Genomic DNA, 15,275 nt, shown 5'->3' with positions numbered 1-15,275 from the left:
GATCTCTAACCCTAACCCTCAACATAACCCTAACCATAGGTCCAATCGGAACCCTAACCTGATCTCTAACACTAGCCCTCAACATAACCCTAACCCTAGGTCCAATCGGAACCCTAACCGGATCTGTATACCTAGGCCTCAACATAACCCTAACCCTAGGTCCAATCGGAACCCTAACCTGATCTCTAACACTAGCCCTCAACATAACCCTAACCCTAGGTCCAATCGGAACCCTAACAGGATCTCTAACCCTAGTCCTCAACATAACCCTAACCCTAGGTCCAATCGGAACCCTAACCGGATCTGTATACCTAGCCCTCAACATAACCATAACCCTAGGTCCAATCGGAAACCTAACCGGATCTCTAACCCTAGCCCTTAACATAACCCTAACCCTAGGTCCAATCGGAACCCTAACCGGATCTGTATACCTAGCCCTCAACATAACCCTAACCCTAGGTCCAATCGGAACCCTAACGGGATCTCTACCCCTCGCCCTCAACATAACCCTAACCCTAGGTCCAATCGGAACCCTAACCGGATCTCTAACCCTAACCCTCAACATAACCCTAACCATAGGTCCAATCGGAACCCTAACCTGATCTCTAACACTAGCCCTCAACATAACCCTAACCCTAGGTCCAATCGGAACCCTAACCGGATCTGTATACCTAGGCCTCAACATAACCCTAACCCTAGGTCCAATCGGAACCCTAACCTGATCTCTAACACTAGCCCTCAACATAACCCTAACCCTAGGTCCAATCGGAACCCTAACCGGATCTGTATACCTAGCCCTCAACATAACCATAACCCTAGGTCCAATCGGAACCCTAACCGGATCTGTATACCTAGGCCTCAACATAACCCTAACCCTAGGTCCAATCGGAACCCTAACCTGATCTCTAACACTAGCCCTCAACATAACCCTAACCCTAGGTCCAATCGGAACCCTAACCGGATCTGTATACCTAGGCCTCAACATAACCCTAACCCTAGGTCCAATCGGAACCCTAACCGGATCTCTAACCCTAGCCCTCAACATAACCCTAACCCTAGGTCCAATCGGAACCCTAACCGGATCTCTAACCCTAGCCCTCAACATAACCCTATCCCTAGGTCCACTCGGAACCCTAACCGGATCTCTAACCCTCGCCCTCAACATAACCATAACCCTAGGTCCAATCGGAACCCTAACCGGAACTCTAACCCTACCCCTCAACATAACCCTAACCCTAGGTCCAATCGGAAACCTAAACGGATATCAAACCCTAGCCCTCAACATAACCCTAACCCTAGGTCCAATCCGAACCCTAACCGGATATCTATCCCTAGCCCTCAACATAACCATAACCCTAAGTCCAATCGGAACCCTAACAGGATCTCTAATCCTAGCCCTCAACATAACCCTAACCCTAGGTCCAATCGGAACCCTAAATGGATATCTAACCCTAGCCCTCAACGAAACCATTAACACTAGGTGCAATCGGAACCCTAACAGGATATCTAACCCTAGCCCTCAACATAACCATAACCCTAGGTCCAATCGGAACCCTAACGGGATCTCTACCCCTCGCTCTCAAAATAACCCTAACCCTAGGTCCAATCGGAACCCTAACCGGATCTCTAACCCTAGCCCTCAACATAACCCTAACCCTAGGTCGAATCGGAACCCAAACCGGATCTCTAACCCTAGCCCTCAACATAACCCTAACCCTAGGTCGAATCGGAACCCAAACCGGATCTCTAACCCTAGCCCTCAACATAACCCTAACCCTAGGTCGAATCGGAACCCAAACCGGATCTCTAACCCTCGCCCTCAACATAACCCTAACCCTAGGTCCAATCGGAACCCTAACCGGATCTCTAACCCTAACCCTCAACATAACCCTAACCCTAGGTCCAATCGGAACCCTAACCTGATCTCTAACACTAGCCCTCAACATAACCCTAACCCTAGGTCCAATCGGAACCCTAACCGGATCTGTATACCTAGGCCTCAACATAACCCTAACCCTAGGTCCAATCGGAACCCTAACCTGATCTCTAACACTAGCCCTCAACATAACCCTAACCCTAGGTCCAATCGGAACCCTAACCGGATCTGTATACCTAGGCCTCAACATAACCCTAACCCTAGGTCCAATCGGAACCCTAACCTGATCTCTAACACTAGCCCTCAACATAACCCTAACCCTAGGTCCAATCGGAACCCTAACCGGATCTGTATACCTAGGCCTCAACATAACCCTAACCCTAGGTCCAATCGGAACCCTAACCTGATCTCTAACACTAGCCCTCAACATAACCCTAACCCTAGGTCCAATCGGAACCCTAACCGGATCTGTATACCTAGGCCTCAACATAACCCTAACCCTAGGTCCAATCGGAACCCTAACCTGATCTCTAACACTAGCCCTCAACATAACCCTAACCCTAGGTCCAATCGGAACCCTAACAGGATCTCTAACCCTAGTCCTCAACATAACCCTAACCCTAGGTCCAATCGGAACCCTAACCGGATCTGTATACCTAGCCCTCAACATAACCATAACCCTAGGTCCAATCGGAAACCTAACCGGATCTCTAACCCTAGCCCTTAACATAACCCTAACCCTAGGTCCAATCGGAACCCTAACCGGATCTGTATACCTAGCCCTCAACATAACCCTAACCCTAGGTCCAATCGGAACCCTAACGGGATCTCTACCCCTCGCCCTCAACATAACCCTAACCCTAGGTCCAATCGGAACCCTAACCGGATCTCTAACCCTAACCCTCAACATAACCCTAACCATAGGTCCAATCGGAACCCTAACCTGATCTCTAACACTAGCCCTCAACATAACCCTAACCCTAGGTCCAATCGGAACCCTAACCGGATCTGTATACCTAGGCCTCAACATAACCCTAACCCTAGGTCCAATCGGAACCCTAACCTGATCTCTAACACTAGCCCTCAACATAACCCTAACCCTAGGTCCAATCGGAACCCTAACCGGATCTGTATACCTAGGCCTCAACATAACCCTAACCCTAGGTCCAATCGGAACCCTAACCTGATCTCTAACACTAGCCCTCAACATAACCCTAACCCTAGGTCGAATCGGAACCCTAACAGGATCTCTAACCCTAGTCCTCAACATAACCCTAACCCTAGGTCCAATCGGAACCCTAACCGGATCTGTATACCTAGCCCTCAACATAACCATAACCCTAGGTCCAATCGGAAACCTAACCGGATCTCTAACCCTAGCCCTTAACATAACCCTAACCCTAGGTCCAATCGGAACCCTAACCGGATCTGTATACCTAGCCCTCAACATAACCCTAACCCTAGGTCCAATCGGAACCCTAACGGGATCTCTACCCCTCGCCCTCAACATAACCCTAACCCTAGGTCCAATCGGAACCCTAACCGGATCTCTAACCCTAACCCTCAACATAACCCTAACCATAGGTCCAATCGGAACCCTAACCTGATCTCTAACACTAGCCCTCAACATAACCCTAACCCTAGGTCCAATCGGAACCCTAACCGGATCTGTATACCTAGGCCTCAACATAACCCTAACCCTAGGTCCAATCGGAACCCTAACCTGATCTCTAACACTAGCCCTCAACATAACCCTAACCCTAGGTCCAATCGGAACCCTAACCGGATCTGTATACCTAGGCCTCAACATAACCCTAACCCTAGGTCCAATCGGAACCCTAACCTGATCTCTAACACTAGCCCTCAACATAACCCTAACCCTAGGTCCAATCGGAACCCTAACCGGATCTGTATACCTAGGCCTCAACATAACCCTAACCCTAGGTCCAATCGGAACCCTAACCGGATCTCTAACCCTAGCCCTCAACATAACCCTAACCCTAGGTCCAATCGGAACCCTAACCGGATCTGTATACCTAGGCCTCAACATAACCCTAACCCTAGGTCCAATCGGAACCCTAACCTGATCTCTAACACTAGCCCTCAAATTAACCCTAACCCTAGGTCCAATCGGAACCCTAACCGGATCTGTATACCTAGGCCTCAACATAACCCTAACCCTAGGTCCAATCGGAACCCTAACCGGATCTCTAACCCTAGCCCTCAACATAACCCTAACCCTAGGTCCAATCGGAACCCTAACCGGATCTGTATACCTAGGCCTCAACATAACCCTAACCCTAGGTCCAATCGGAACCCTAACCTGATCTCTAACACTAGCCCTCAACATAACCCTAACCCTAGGTCCAATCGGAACCCTAACCGGATCTGTATACCTAGGCCTCAACATAACCCTAACCCTAGGTCCAATCGGAACCCTAACCTGATCTCTAACACTAGCCCTCAACATAACCCTAACCCTAGGTCCAATCGGAACCCTAACAGGATCTCTAACCCTAGTCCTCAACATAACCCTAACCCTAGGTCCAATCGGAACCCTAACCGGATCTGTATACCTAGCCCTCAACATAACCATAACCCTAGGTCCAATCGGAAACCTAACCGGATCTCTAACCCTAGCCCTTAACATAACCCTAACCCTAGGTCCAATCGGAACCCTAACCGGATCTGTATACCTAGCCCTCAACATAACCCTAACCCTAGGTCCAATCGGAACCCTAACCTGATCTCTAACACTAGCCCTCAACATAACCCTAACCCTAGGTCCAATCGGAACCCTAACCGGATCTGTATACCTAGGCCTCAACATAACCCTAACCCTAGGTCCAATCGGAACCCTAACCTGATCTCTAACACTAGCCCTCAACATAACCCTAACCCTAGGTCCAATCGGAACCCTAACCGGATCTGTATACCTAGGCCTCAACATAACCCTAACCCTAGGTCCAATCGGAACCCTAACGGGATCTCTACCCCTCGCCCTCAACATAACCCTAACCCTAGGTCCAATCGGAACCCTAACCGGATCTCTAACCCTAACCCTCAACATAACCCTAACCATAGGTCCAATCGGAACCCTAACCTGATCTCTAACACTAGCCCTCAACATAACCCTAACCCTAGGTCCAATCGGAACCCTAACCGGATCTGTATACCTAGGCCTCAACATAACCCTAACCCTAGGTCCAATCGGAACCCTAACCTGATCTCTAACACTAGCCCTCAACATAACCCTAACCCTAGGTCCAATCGGAACCCTAACCGGATCTGTATACCTAGGCCTCAACATAACCCTAACCCTAGGTCCAATCGGAACCCTAACCTGATCTCTAACACTAGCCCTCAACATAACCCTAACCCTAGGTCCAATCGGAACCCTAACAGGATCTCTAACCCTAGTCCTCAACATAACCCTAACCCTAGGTCCAATCGGAACCCTAACCGGATCTGTATACCTAGCCCTCAACATAACCATAACCCTAGGTCCAATCGGAAACCTAACCGGATCTCAAACCCTAGCCCTTAACATAACCCTAACCCTAGGTCCAATCGGAACCCTAACCGGATCTGTATACCTAGCCCTCAACATAACCCTAACCCTAGGTCCAATCGGAACCCTAACGGGATCTCTACCCCTCGCCCTCAACATAACCCTAACCCTAGGTCCAATCGGAACCCTAACCGGATCTCTAACCCTAACCCTCAACATAACCCTAACCATAGGTCCAATCGGAACCCTAACCTGATCTCTAACACTAGCCCTCAACATAACCCTAACCCTAGGTCCAATCGGAACCCTAACCGGATCTGTATACCTAGGCCTCAACATAACCCTAACCCTAGGTCCAATCGGAACCCTAACCTGATCTCTAACACTAGCCCTCAACATAACCCTAACCCTAGGTCCAATCGGAACCCTAACCGGATCTGTATACCTAGGCCTCAACATAACCCTAACCCTAGGTCCAATCGGAACCCTAACCTGATCTCTAACACTAGCCCTCAACATAACCCTAACCCTAGGTCGAATCGGAACCCTAACAGGATCTCTAACCCTAGTCCTCAACATAACCCTAACCCTAGGTCCAATCGGAACCCTAACCGGATCTGTATACCTAGCCCTCAACATAACCATAACCCTAGGTCCAATCGGAAACCTAACCGGATCTCTAACCCTAGCCCTTAACATAACCCTAACCCTAGGTCCAATCGGAACCCTAACCGGATCTGTATACCTAGCCCTCAACATAACCCTAACCCTAGGTCCAATCGGAACCCTAACGGGATCTCTACCCCTCGCCCTCAACATAACCCTAACCCTAGGTCCAATCGGAACCCTAACCGGATCTCTAACCCTAACCCTCAACATAACCCTAACCATAGGTCCAATCGGAACCCTAACCTGATCTCTAACACTAGCCCTCAACATAACCCTAACCCTAGGTCCAATCGGAACCCTAACCGGATCTGTATACCTAGGCCTCAACATAACCCTAACCCTAGGTCCAATCGGAACCCTAACCTGATCTCTAACACTAGCCCTCAACATAACCCTAACCCTAGGTCCAATCGGAACCCTAACCGGATCTGTATACCTAGGCCTCAACATAACCCTAACCCTAGGTCCAATCGGAACCCTAACCTGATCTCTAACACTAGCCCTCAACATAACCCTAACCCTAGGTCCAATCGGAACCCTAACCGGATCTGTATACCTAGGCCTCAACATAACCCTAACCCTAGGTCCAATCGGAACCCTAACCGGATCTCTAACCCTAGCCCTCAACATAACCCTAACCCTAGGTCCAATCGGAACCCTAACCGGATCTCTAACCCTAGCCCTCAACATAACCCTATCCCTAGGTCCACTCGGAACCCTAACCGGATCTCTAACCCTCGCCCTCAACATAACCATAACCCTAGGTCCAATCGGAACCCTAACCGGAACTCTAACCCTACCCCTCAACATAACCCTAACCCTAGGTCCAATCGGAAACCTAAACGGATATCAAACCCTAGCCCTCAACATAACCCTAACCCTAGGTCCAATCCGAACCCTAACCGGATATCTATCCCTAGCCCTCAACATAACCATAACCCTAAGTCCAATCGGAACCCTAACAGGATCTCTAATCCTAGCCCTCAACATAACCCTAACCCTAGGTCCAATCGGAACCCTAAATGGATATCTAACCCTAGCCCTCAACGAAACCATTAACCCTAGGTGCAATCGGAACCCTAACAGGATATCTAACCCTAGCCCTCAACATAACCATAACCCTAGGTCCAATCGGAACCCTAACGGGATCTCTACCCCTCGCTCTCAAAATAACCCTAACCCTAGGTCCAATCGGAACCCTAACCGGATCTCTAACCCTAGCCCTCAACATAACCCTAACCCTAGGTCGAATCGGAACCCAAACCGGATCTCTAACCCTAGCCCTCAACATAACCCTAACCCTAGGTCGAATCGGAACCCAAACCGGATCTCTAACCCTAGTCCTCAACATAACCCTAACGCTAGGTCCAATCAGAACCCTAACCGGATCTGTATACCTAGCCCTCAACATAACCCTAACCCTAGGTCCAATCAGAAACCTAACCGGATCTCTAACCCTACCGCTTAACATAACCCTAACCCTAGGTCCAATCGGAACCCTAACCGGATCTGTATACCTAGCCCTCAACATAACCCTAACCCTAGGTCCAATAGGAAACCTAACCGGATCTCTAACACTAGCCCTCAACATAACCCTAACCTTAGGTCCAATTGGAACCCTAACCGGATCTCTAACCCTAACCCTCAACATAACCATAACTCTAGGTCCAATCGGAACCCTAACCTAATATCGAACCCTAGCCCTCAACATAACCCTAACCCTAGGTCCAATCGGAACCGTAAACGGAACTCTAACCCTAGCCCTCAACATAACCCTAACCCTAGGTCCAATCGGAACGCTAACCGGATCTGTATACCTAGGCCTCAACATAACCCTAACCCTAGGTCCAATCGGAAACGTAACCGGATCTCTAACACTAGCCCTCAACATAACCCTAACCCTAGGTCCAATCGGAACCCTAACCGAATCTCTAACCCTATCCCTCAACATAACCCTAACCCTAGGTCCAATCGGACCCCTAACCGGATCTGTATACCTAGCCCTCAACATAACCCTAACCCTAGGTCCAATCGGAAACGTAACCGGATCTCTAACACTAGCCCTCAACATAACCCTAACCCTAGGTCCAATCGGAACCCTAACCGAATCTCTAACCCTATCCCTCAACAGAACCCTAACCCTAGGTCCAATCGGAACCATAAACGGATCTCTAACCCTAGCCCTCACCATAACCCTAAACCTAGGTCCAATCGGAACCCTAACCGGATATCTAACCCTAGCCCTCAACATAACCCTAACCCTAGGTGCAATCGGAACCCTAACGGGAACTCTACCCCTCGCCCTCAACATAACCCTAACCCTAGGTCCAATCGGAACCCTAACCTGATCTCTAACCCTAGCCCTCAACATAACCCTAACCCTAGGTCGAATCCGAACCCTAACCGGATCTCTAACCCTAGCCCTCAACATAACCCTAACCCTAGGTCGAATCGGAACCCTAACAGGATCTCTAACCCTAGTCCTCAACATAACCCTAACCCTAGGTCCAATCGGAACCCTAACCGGATCTGTATACCTAGCCCTCAACATAACCCTAACCCTAGGTCCAATCGGAAACCTAACCGGATCTCTAAGCCTAGCCCTTAACATAACCCTAACCCTAGGTCCAATCGGAACCCTAACCGGATCTGTATACATAGCCCTCAACATAACCCTAACCCTAGGTCCAATCGGAAACCTAACTGGATCTCTAACACTAGCCCTCAACATAACCCTAACCCTAGGTCCAATCGGAACCCTAACCGGATCTCTACCCTAACCCTCAACATAACCCTAACCCTAGGTCCAATCGGAACCGTAACCTGATCTCTAACACTAGCCCTCAACATAACCCTAACCCTAGGTCCAATCGGAACCGTAAACGGAACTCTAACCCTAGCCCTCAACATAACCCTAACCCTAGGTCCAATCGGAACCCTAACCGGATCTGTATACCTAGGCCTCAACATAACCCTAACCCTAGGTCCAATCGGACACCTAACCGGATCTCTAACACTAGCCCTCAACATAACCCTAACCCTAGGTCCAATCGGAACCCTAACCGGATCTCTAACCCTAGCCATCAACATAACCCTAACCCTAGGTCCAATCGGAACCCTAACCGGATCTCTAACCCTAGCCCTCAACATAGCCCTAACCCTAGGTCCACTCGGAACCCTAACCGGATCTCTAACCCTCGCCCTCAACATAACCCTAAACCTAGGTCCAATCGGAACCCTAACCGGATCTCTAACCCTAGCCCTCAACATAACCCTAACCCTAGGTCCAATCGGAAACCTAACCGGAACTGTAACCCTAGCCCTAAAAATAACCCTAACCCTAGGTCCAATCGGAACCCTAACCGGAACTCTAACCCTAGCCCTCAACATAACCTTAACCCTAGGTCCAATCCGAACCTTAACCGGATATCTATCCCTAGCCCTCAACATAACCCTAACCCTAAGTCCAATCGGAACCCTAGCAGGAACTCTAACCCTAGCCCTCAACATAACCCTAACCCTAGGTCCAATCGGAACCCTAAATGGATATCTAACCCTAGCCCTCTACGTAACCATTAACCCTAGGTGCAATCGGAACCCTAACCGGATATCTAACCCTAGCCCTCAACATAACCCTAACCCTAGGTCCAATCGGAACCCTAACGGGATCTCTAACCCTCGCCCTCAACATAACCCTAACCCTAGGTCCAATCGGAACCATAACCGGATCTCTAACCCTAGCCCTCACCATAACCCTAAACCTAGGTCCAATCGGAACCCTAACCGGATCTCTAACCCTAGCCCTCAACATAACCCTAACCCTAGGTCCAATCGGAAACCTAAACGGATATCAAACCCTAGCCCTCAACATAACCCTAACCCTAGGTCCAATCCGAACATTAACCGGATATCTATCCCTAGCCCTCAACATAACCCTAACCCTAAGTCCAATCGGAACCCTAACAGGATCTCTAATCCTAGCCCTCAACATAACCCTAACCCTAGGTCCAATCGGAACCCTAAATGGATATCTAACCCTAGCCCTCAACAAAACCATTAACCCTAGGTGCAATCGGAACCCTAACAGGATATCTAACCCTAGCCCTCAACATAACCCTAACCCTAGGTCCAATCGGAACCCTAACGGGATCTCTACCCCTCGCTCTCAACATAACACTAACCCTAGGTCCAATCGGAACCCTAACCGGATCTCTAACCCTAGCCCTCAACATAACCCTAACCCTAGGTCGAATCGGAACCCAAACCGGATCTCTAACCCTAGTCCTCAACATAACCCTAACGCTAGGTCCAATCAGAACCCTAACCGGATCTGTATACCTAGCCCTCAACATAACTCTAACCCTAGGTCCAATCGGAAACCTAACCGGATCTCTAACCCTACCCCTTAACATAACCCTAACCCTAGGTCCAATCGGAACCCTAACCGGATCTGTATACCTAGCCCTCAACATAACCCTAACCCTAGGTCCAATAGGAAACCTAACCGGATCTCTAACACTAGCCCTCAACATAACCCTAACCTTAGGTCCAATTGGAACCCTAACCGGATCTCTAACCCTAACCCTCAACATAACCCTAACTCTAGGTCCAATCGGAACCCTAACCTGATATCGAACCCTAGCCCTCAACATAACCCTAACCCTAGGTCCAATCGGAACCGTAAACGGAACTCTAACCCTAGCCCTCAACATAACCCTAACCCTAGGTCCAATCGGAACGCTAACCGGATCTGTATACCTAGGCTTCAACATAACCCTAACCCTAGGTCCAATCGGAAACCTAACCGGATCTCTAACACTAGCCCTCAACATAACCCTAACCCTAGGTCCAATCGGAACCCTAACCGAATCTCTAACCCTATCCCTCAACATAACCCTAACCCTAGGCCCAATCGGACCCCTAACCGGATCTGTATACCTAGCCCTCAACATAACCCTAACCCTAGGTCCAATCGGAAACCTAACCGGGTCTCTAACCCTAGCCCTCAACATAACCCTAACCCTAGGTCCAATCGGAACCCTAACCGGATCTTTAACCCTGGCCCTCAACATAACCCTAACCCTAGGTCCAAACGGAACCCTAAACGGATATCTAACCCTAGCCCTCAACATAACCCTAACCCTAGGTCCAATCGGAACCCTAAACGGAACTCTAACCCTAGCCCTCAACATAACCATAACCCTAGGTCCAATTGGAACCCTAACCGGATCTCTAACCCTAGCCCTCAACATAACCCTAACCCTAGGTCCAATCGGAACCCTAGCCGGATCTCTAACCCTAGCCCTCAACATAACCCTAACCCGAGGTCCAATCGGAACCCTAACCGGATATGTACACCTAGCCCTCAACATAAACCTAACCCTAGGTCCAATCGGAACCCTAACCGGATCTGTATACCTAGCCCTCAACATAACCCTAACCCTAGGTCCAATCGGAACCCTAACCGGAACTCTAACCCTCGCCCTCAACATAACCCTAACCCTAGGTCCAATCGGAACACTAACCAGATCTCTAACCCTAGCCCTCAACATAACCCTAACCCTAGGTCCAATCGGAACCCTAACCGGATCCCTAACCCTAGCCATAAACATAACCCTAACCCTAGGACCACTCCGAACCCTAACCCGATCTCTACCCCTCGCACTCAACATAACCCTAACCCTAGGTCCAATCGGAACCCTAACCGGAACTCTAACCCTAGCCCTCAAAATAACCCTAACCCTAGGTCCAATCGGAACCCTAACCGGATCTCTAACCCTAGCCCTCAACATAACCCTAACCCTAGGACCAATCGGAACCCTAAATGGATATCTAACCCTTCCCCTCAACGTAACCCTAACCCTAGGTCCAATCGGAACCCTAACCGGATCTCTAACCCTAGCCCTCAACATAACCCTAACCCTAGGTCCAATCGGAACCCTAACCGGATCTCTAACCCTAGCCCTCAACATAACCCTAACCCTAGGTCCAATCGGAACCCTAACCGGATCTCTAACCCTAGCCCTCAACATAACCATAACCCTAGGACCAATCGGAACCCTAAATGGATATCTAACCCTTCCCCTCAACGTAACCCTAACCCTAGGTAAAATCGGAACCCTAACCGGATCTCTATCCCAAGCCCTCAACATAACCCTAACCCTAGGTCCAATCGGAACCCTAACCGGATCTCTAACCTTAGCCCTCAACATAACCCTAACCCTAGGTCCACTCGGAACCCTAACCGGATCTCTAACCCTCGCCCTCAACATAACCCTAACCCTAGGTCCAATCGGAACCCTAACCGGATCTCTAACCCTAGCCCTCAACATAACCCTAACCCTAGGTCCAATCGGAACCCTAACCGGAACTCTAACCCTAGCCCTCAAAATAACCCTAACCCTAGGTCCAATCGGAACCCTAACCGGAACTCTAACCCTAGCCCTCAACATAACCCTAACCCTAGGTCCAATCCGAACCCTAACCGGATATCTATCCCTAGCCCTCAACATAACCCTAACCCTAAGTCCAATCGGAACCCTAACAGGATATCTAACCCTAGCCCTCAACATAACCCTAACCCTAGGTCCAATCGGAACCCTAAATGGATATCTAAAACTAGCCCTCAACGTAACCATTAACCCTAGGTGCAATCGGAACCCTAACCGGATATCTAACCCTAGCCCTCAACATAACCCTAACCCTAGGTCCAATCGGAACCCTAATGGGATCTCTACCCATCGCCCTCAACATATCCCTAACCCTAGGTCCAATCGGAACCCTAACCGGATCTCTAACCCTAGCCCTCAACATAACCCTAACCCTAGGTCGAATCGGAACCCTAACCGGATCTCTAACCCTAGCCCTCAACATAACCCTAACCCTAGGTCCAATCCGAACCCTAACCGGATATCTATCCCTAGCCCTCAACATAACCCTAACCCTAAGTCCAATCGGAACCCTAACCGGATCTCTAACCCTAGCCCTCAACATAACCCTAACCCTAGGTCCAATCGGAACCCTAAATGGATATCTAAAACTAGCCCTCAACGTAACCATTAACCCTAGGTGCAATCGGAACCCTAACCGGATATCTAACCCTAGCCCTCAACATAACCCTAACCCTAGGTCCAATCGGAACCCTAATGGGATCTCTACCCATCGCCCTCAACATAACCCTAACCCTAGGTCCAATCGGAACCCTAACCGGATCTCTAACCCTAGCCCTCAACATAACCCTAACCCTAGGTCGAATCGGAACCCTAACCGGATCTCTAACCCTAGCCCTCAACATAACCCTAACCCTAGGTCCAATCCGAACCCTAACCGGATATCTATCCCTAGCCCTCAACATAACCCTAACCCTAAGTCCAATCGGAACCCTAACCGGATCTCTAACCCTAGCCCTCAACATAACCCTAACCCTAGGTCCAATCGGAACCCTAAATGGATATCTAAAACTAGCCCTCAACGTAACCATTAACCCTAGGTGCAATCGGAACCCTAACCGAATATCTAACCCTAGCCCTCAACATAACCCTAACCCTAGGTCCAATCGGAACCCTAATGGGATCTCTACCCATCGCCCTCAACATAACCCTAACCCTAGGTCCAATCGGAACCCTAACCGGATCTCTAACCCTAGCCCTCAACATAACCCTAACCCTAGGTCCAATCGGAACCCTAACCGGATATCTATCCCTAGCCCTCAACATAACCCTAACCCTAAGTCCAATCGGAACCCTAACCGGATCTCTAACCCTAGCCCTCAACATAACCCTAACCCTAGGTCCAATCGGAACCCTAACCGGAACTCTAACCCTAGCCCTCAAAATAACCCTAACCCTAGGTCCAATCGGAACCCTAACCGGAACTCTAACCCTAGCCCTCAACATAACCCTAACCCTAGGTCCAATCCGAACCCTAACCGGATATCTATCCCTAGCCCTCAACATAACCCTAACCCTAAGTCCAATCGGAACCCTAACAGGATCTCTAACCCTAGCCCTCAACATAACCCTAACCCTAGGTCCAATCGGAACCCTAAATGGATATCTAAAACTAGCCCTCAACGTAACCATTAACCCTAGGTGCAATCGGAACCCTAACCGGATATCTAACCCTAGCCCTCAACATAACCCTAACCCTAGGTCCAATCGGAACCCTAACCGGATCTGTATACCTAGGCCTCAACATAACCCTAACCCTAGGTCCAATCGGAAACCTAACCGGATCTCTAACACTAGCCCTCAACATAACCCTAACCCTAGGTCCAATCGGAACCCTAACCGGATCTCTAACCCTAGCCCTCAACATAACCCTAACCCTAGGTCCAATCGGAACCCTAACCGGATCTCTAACCCTAGCCCTCAACATAACCCTATCCCTAGGTCCACTCGGAACCCTAACCGGATCTCGAACCCTCGCCCTCAACATAACCATAACCCTAGGTCCAATCGGAACCCTAACCGGAACTCTAACCCTACCCCTCAACATAACCCTAACCCTAGGTCCAATCGGAAACCTAAACGGATATCAAACCCTAGCCCTCAACATAACCCTAACCCTAGGTCCAATCCGAACCCTAACCGGATATCTATCCCTAGCCCTCAACATAACCCTAACCCTAAGTCCAATCGGAACCCTAACAGGATCTCTAACCCTAGCCCTCAACATAACCCTAACCCTAGGTCCAATCGGAACCCTAACCGGATCTGTATACCTAGGCCTCAACATAACCCTAACCCTAGGTCCAATCGGAAACCTAACCGGATCTCTAACACTAGCCCTCAACATAACCCTAACCCTAGGTCCAATCGGAACCCTAACCGGATCTCTAACCCTAGCCCTCAACATAACCCTAACCCTAGGTCCAATCGGAACCCTAACCGGATCTCTAACCCTAGCCCTCAACATAACCCTATCCCTAGGTCCACTCGGAACCCTAACCGGATCTCGAACCCTCGCCCTCAACATAACCATAACCCTAGGTCCAATCGGAACCCTAACCGGAACTCTAACCCTACCCCTCAACATAACCCTAACCCTAGGTCCAATCGGAAACCTAAACGGATATCAACCCTAGCCCTCAACATAACCCTAACCCTAGGTCCAATCCGAACCCTAACCGGATATCTATCCCTAGCCCTCAACATAACCCTAACCCTAAGTCCAATCGGAACCCTAACAGGATCTCTAACCCTAGCCCTCAACATAACC

Source organism: Miniopterus natalensis, chromosome 8 (genome assembly GCF_054644295.1).
Source record: "Miniopterus natalensis isolate mMinNat1 chromosome 8, mMinNat1.hap1, whole genome shotgun sequence".
In the NCBI taxonomy this organism is placed as follows: domain Eukaryota; kingdom Metazoa; phylum Chordata; class Mammalia; order Chiroptera; family Miniopteridae; genus Miniopterus; species Miniopterus natalensis.
Note: the sequence above shows the minus strand (reverse complement) of the source record.